At 37.8% G+C, this 6,178-nt stretch overlaps 1 long non-coding RNA gene and 1 other non-coding gene across 2 annotated transcripts in view; one reads left to right on the top strand and one right to left on the bottom strand.

Annotated features, from left to right (window-relative positions):
- LOC111815847 overlaps nt 1-2,032 on the top strand; it is a 4,494-nt gene extending 2,462 nt beyond the window's left edge. Inside the window, exon 5 of the long non-coding RNA XR_002820466.1 lies at nt 1,959-2,032. This is a non-coding gene — a long non-coding RNA (uncharacterized LOC111815847). The remainder of the gene's footprint in view (nt 1-1,958) is intronic.
- LOC111815859 lies at nt 363-469 on the bottom strand. Its single transcript, XR_002820479.1, has one exon. It is a non-coding gene; the product is annotated as a U6 spliceosomal RNA (small nuclear RNA).
- Nucleotides 2,033-6,178: the final 4,146 nt, after the last annotated feature.

Raw genomic sequence — 6,178 nt, 5'->3', positions numbered from 1 at the left:
TGGAGATTCTCAGGATCATTGCCTTGCCCATCTTCTACATATAACTGTATGGCTTGACATTGTCATGTTTCCTAGCTCTTCTCCTTTCCCTCTCTTAGTTAGTCCTCGAGATCCTGCTTTCCTTTTACTTGTATTATACTTTTCTATTTGTATTTCTTCTTTTGAGTTCTTATACTAGGGAAACTATATGATATTTACACGTGTCTGGTTTATTTTACTTATGAGAATATGTTCAAGTGGCATCCACTGCAATATAAAGGCTTCGAGTTTATCATTCTTTATAGCTGAGTAATACTCCATTGTGTAAAAATACCCCATCTTTTTCAACCATTCCTCAGGTGATGGGCATTTTGGTTGTTTCCAAAAATATGGAATGCTTCATGAATTTGCGTGTCATCCTTACGCAGGGGCCATGCTAATCTTCTCTGTATCATTCCAATTTTAGTATATGTGCTGCCAAAGTGAGCAGTATAAGACAAATTTTAGCAGATATGAAAAATCAAATGAGCAAGTGTACAGTAGTAATGGGCGAATTTAACATGCCACTGTCACAAAGGGATAGATCAAGTAGGCAAAAAATCAGCAAAGAAATAGCAGAATTAAACCAAACTTGTGAAGAAATAGACTTGCTAGGCCTTTACAGAGTGTTTTACCCAGCAACTACAGAATACACATTCTTAGCTGCACATGGGACAGTCTTCAAGATAGAACACATACTCGCACACAGAGCACTCTTAAGTAAATGCAGAGCAACTGAAATCCCATGCACAGTGGAGTAAAATTGGAAATTATTGCCAAAAGAAACTATAAAAATACTATAAACACATGGAAATTAAATAACAATCAACTAAACAAACAGTGGATCACAGATGAAATTAAAGAAGAAATTAAAAATATTTACAATCAAATGAAATTGCAGATATATCTTACTGAAACCTATGGGATACAATGAAAGCTGTCTAAGAGGAAAATTTTTAGAGGTAAACTCACACATTAGGAAAACATAACAAGCCCAAATAAATGATCTTATAGGGCATGTCAAGCTCCTGGAAAAAGAAGAGCAAGTCAAGCTCAAAGCCCAAAGAAGGCAGAAAATCATAAAGATAAGAGAAGAAATTAATGCATTGGAGACAAAGAAAACAATAGGAAGAATAAATGAATCAAAGATTTGATTATTTGAAAGAATAAAGTTGATAAACCCCTAGCCAACCTAATCAGAAAAACGAAAACCCCAAATCATGCAATAAAAAATGAAATGGGAGAAATCACTACAGACCCTTGAGAAATTCAGAAGATCATTAACACCTACTTCCAAAATCTTTACTCTCACAGGATGGAAAACACAGTGGAAATGGACAGTTTCCAAGGTACATGTTAAATGTCAAAGCTGAGTCTAGAAGATGCAAACTTAGAATAACCCAATAATGAGAAATGATATTGAAAATCTAATACAAACCTACCAGTAAAGAAAAGCCCAGGTCCTGATAGAGTCATAGCAGAATTCTACAAGAAATTTAGAGAAGATTTAATGCCAATTTTTCTCAAATTCTTTGGTGAAATTGAAAGGGAAGCAAACTCATTCCTGGAGGCAAGTATTACTCTGATTTCAAAACCAGAGAAAGGTCCAGCTAAAAAAGAGAACTATCGGTCAATCTCTCTGATGAATATAGACACAAAAATTCTCAATAAAATATTAGCAAACAGCATGCCCCAAATCATCAAAAAGATTATACAATGTGACCAAGTGGGACTCATTCCCAGAAAGCAGGAATGGTTCAACACCAAAAAACTCCAAGAGTCTTACAGATTTAGTAACCAAATTCAGCAATGTAGCAGAATATAAAGTCACCACCCAAAAATCAGTAGCATTTTTGAACTCAAAGAATAAACACACTGAGAGAGAAATTGAGGAAAGCTGGCCATTCACAACAGCATCCAAAAAATGAAATACTTAGGAGTCAGTCTCACACAGGACATAAAAGATTTATACAGTAAAAATTATGGTACTCTGAGGAAAGAGATTGAACAGGATCTGAGAAAATGGAAAAACATTCCATGCTCCTGGACAGGAAGAACCAATATTTTGAAAATGGCCATACTCTCAAAATTGCTATACAGATTCAATGCAATACCAATTAAAATACCATTAGTATACCTAACAGAGGTACAGAAAACTTTTCTCAAATTCATTTGGAACCAGAAGAGACCCAGAACATCAAAAGAAATATGGGGAAACAAAGTAAGAGCAGGGGGTATCAAAATCCCTGACCTGAAGTTACACTATAAAGCTACTTCAATAAAATCAGCATGATACTGGCATAGACAGACCTGAGGATCAGTGGAACAGATTAGATGATGCAAACCCACTCAGCCACCTTATCTTTGATCAAGGGACCAAACAGGCTCACAGGAAGAAAGATAGCCTGTTTAATAAATGGTGCTGAAAAAACTGGGTTTTCACATGCTGAAGGCTAAAACTAGACTCATACTTATCACCATATGCAAAGCTACAGTCAAAGTGGATCAAAGGTTTAAATATTAAAACAGAAACATTAAATATTTTGGGGAAAAATGTAGGTAGAAATTTTAAAGACATAGGGATGGTAGAGTTCATGATCAAAACCCAAACTGCATGGAAAATGTTTCAAAGAATCAACAACAGATCTTATCTTTCTGAAAAGTTTCTGCACTTCAAAGCAAATCTCCAACAGAGTAAAAAGGAAACCAACAAACTGGGAAAAATTCTAGCAAACTGTCCCTCCAACAAAGGCCTTCTATCTAGAACATATAAAGAATTGAAAAAATCAGACCCCTCAGATTCAAAGACCCAATCCAAAAATGGGCATCTGAGATGAATATACCCTTCTCAGAGGAAGAAATATAAAGGATAAGTAAATATATAAGAAAAATGTTCAACATCATAGGTCATTTGAGAAATGCAAATTAAAACAACAGTGAGATTCCATCTCACCCCAGAAAGAATGGCTAACATCAAAAACTCAGCCAATAATAAATGCTGGAGAGGATGTGGAGAAAAAGGAACCCTTCTGTAGTGTTGATGGGAGTGCAGACTGGTACAATCACTGTGGAAATCAGTGTGGTGATTCCTTCAAAAGCTAGGATTGGAAGGGCCAGCCAAATAGTTCAGCATATTAAAGTGCCTGCAAGCAGGCACAGGTACCAGGGGTTTGATCGTCAGGGCCTCCTGTACTGGCCTTGCCCCCAGAGCGTACTGAGATGGCACTTGAGAATGGGCATGGTAGTGCACGCCTGTAAGCCCCACTCTTGGGAGGCTTTAAACAGGCAGATCACTATGAGTCTGATCTAGTAGCAAGACCCTGAACACCCTGTAGACCCTTCCCTAAAACACACACACACACACACACACACACACACACACACACACACACACAGTGCTAGGATTGGAGATCCCATTCAAGCCAGTTATTCCCTTCCTGGGTATTTTTCCAGAATAACTGAAATCATCATACCACAGCAATATATGCTCAGCCATGTTTATAGCAGCACAATTTGTTACAGCTAAATCCTGGAAACAACCCAGATACCCATCAACTGAAAAATGGGTAAAGAAAATGTGGCATTTTTAAATGATGGAGTATTATTTATCCTATAAAACAGGATATATTTGAGTCTTTTGCCAATAAATGGATGCAAGTAGAGAACATACTCTTAAGTGAAATAAACCAGACCCATATGTGCAAACATTGTATTGTCTCCTTAGTGTGAGAACCTGAAAGCGAAAAATGGAATCTTAAGGGTACAATAGACACTTGTAAAAGGGAATGAACTTATTTAAAAGGAAAGAGTTATTGAGTTGATGAGAAGAACAGGAGAGGGAGTGGGGGAGAGATTTACCTGCATATGTATACAGGAGAGTTTGGACAAGTGTACTGTGCATTTCTGCTCATCTATAAGAAGAAGCAGTTAATGCTTTAATTTGTTTCATCTCCTTTTTTCAATTATTTGTGCTTTTTGTCCTCTTAATTTCTCATACATTTGTTTCTTTTTTCCTTTCTTCTATTAATTTTACATGCATATAACTGGTTGGAAGATGACACTGTATTACAACAAATACTGTGAAATTCACATTAGATTGTTAAGTGAAATTCTGTTTTAGTTATAATTCATATTCTTTGTAAAAAATATGAATAAATAAATAAATAAATAAATATGAAATAATCAACTGTTCCCAGAGCCTTGGACCCCTTCTCAGGGATTCTTGTGTCTTCTTTTAGAAAATTTGGTCTTAGAGTTGCAGGAAAGAAGACTGAAACCTCTGTAATGTGATAGCAAGCTGATTTCTAAAAGAGAGCTGGAGAGCAAGTGACTTGTTGACATATGTGTCTCGAAAGCAACATTTGTTTGTTTGACACATATCTGAGTTTTTTTTATTAGTATGTTTGGAACACATAATGATTTCATCAAGGTGGATGGCTAGTACACGTACAGGCTATGTCTTAATTCTTTCCTTGATTTTTTCCACTTCTTTTTTCATTTTAAAGAATGAAAAATAAAAAATTAGAAACAATACAGAATTTCAGAAAACAAGATGATATGAATTCAACAACAGTTGTTCTGTTGCATATGGTTATCTTCAAAGTGCTTGATGTTTTATATTATGTACCGAGATCTATTCCTCTAGAAATCACAGTGTCCCAATGTGCTCTGAAATAGCACAATTGAACATTTCAAACTTTCCAAAGCAGCAGGTGATGCTGAATGTTTGGATCCGACAGGTGGATAAGCCAGACTGTGAAGGTTGACTTTGCTTTTGTCTGAAAAATATCTTCAGTCTTAGTCATAGCAGTGGAAAACCACCAATGCAATTTAACCAACTAATTTCAGTTTTAGGAACACTCAGTTGGTTGCACACATCCTTCAATCATGAGTAAGAATATAGTTGTTATTAAAGTTGGGACATTGATAGTTTTTGTTATGTTGATATCATCTTTTGTTCAGATGGAGGTAGCTCTAATGAGAGTCACTTAGATGATCCTCCATGTAAGCTACTGGGAGTGGCTTCTAAGTGCCTTTGGGAATATAAAGAAAGGAAAGGTTCAGGTTTTAAATTCTCAGCTCAGTGGATGACCAAGAAATTTCTGAGATGGCCCTAGAAAAAAATTTAAAATCATTTGTAGCAAAGAATTTATGACACTGAAAATCAAACCCAGAATCTAACTGTGTGAGTTACTGAATTACCATACAGTGTGAATTCAGTCTTCCCAGCTATCTCAAGTAAAGATTACAGCATTGATAAGGAAGAATCACACACCCTAGGATTGGGATGGGGCCATTTGGGGTGAGCTGATGACTCATAAAGTGTATTTTTTGTTTTGATTAGTATATTAGTCAAGATTCTTCACTGTGCATAATAGAATCCATGCTGGCTAATGGAGATCCCAGAATCACACAACTTCTCCTTGCATCCCATTTGCCCTGACCTAGCCATAGTCAGGTAGGACAAAAGAAAAATATAGGTAAAAAGAAGACAAGGAAAATCTTAAATTTAAAATTATACTTCCAGAGACCAAGTCCTAGCCCAGGCCTGGTGAGTGTGTGGAAGAGCTTCCGGCTACCTTGAGCCAGTGGGACCTACTGGTCCCAGCCCAGGTTCAGCGTGGGAGACACCCTCTTTTACCCTCTTGAGATGCCCTCCATTACTCCATAGTATGCCCACACACCCCGCAAAAGAGTAGGAATTTCTGTCGCGTTCTGGGAACCACCAGATCCAGTCCTAGTCCAGTCCTGGTGAGTATGTGGGAGAGCTGCCTCTCGCCCCTACTCCACCTTGTCCCCTCCAGACTCATCTCAGGCCTGGCATACAGGACTGTGGTGAAACCCTGCAGCTGCAATCCCTGCAGAGAGGATAGGGGACAGAACCACCCAACTAGTCCAGGAGCAGAACATTTTGCCAGAGGGGCACAACAAGTTCACCCCCAAGGGCAGCAGCAGGAAGGAACTGAGCACAGCAGCTAGACCCAAGCCAGGCAGAGCTGGATAAATCCAAACTTTGTAGATCTACACCTGAACTTTAGTAGGTGCTAAGGCTATAACTGCAACAAAGATCTACAACAAAGGTCAGAAGACAGTGCTACACAAAATGACAATGAGAAGGAGCAAAATGCAATCTCAGAACCCAAGCCCACCCATAACAAGT

This window comes from Octodon degus, unplaced genomic scaffold (genome assembly GCF_000260255.1).
Source record: "Octodon degus isolate 3935 unplaced genomic scaffold, OctDeg1.0 scaffold00022, whole genome shotgun sequence".
NCBI lineage: Eukaryota > Metazoa > Chordata > Mammalia > Rodentia > Octodontidae > Octodon > Octodon degus.
Note: the sequence above shows the minus strand (reverse complement) of the source record. Positions and strands in the feature narration are given on the sequence as shown.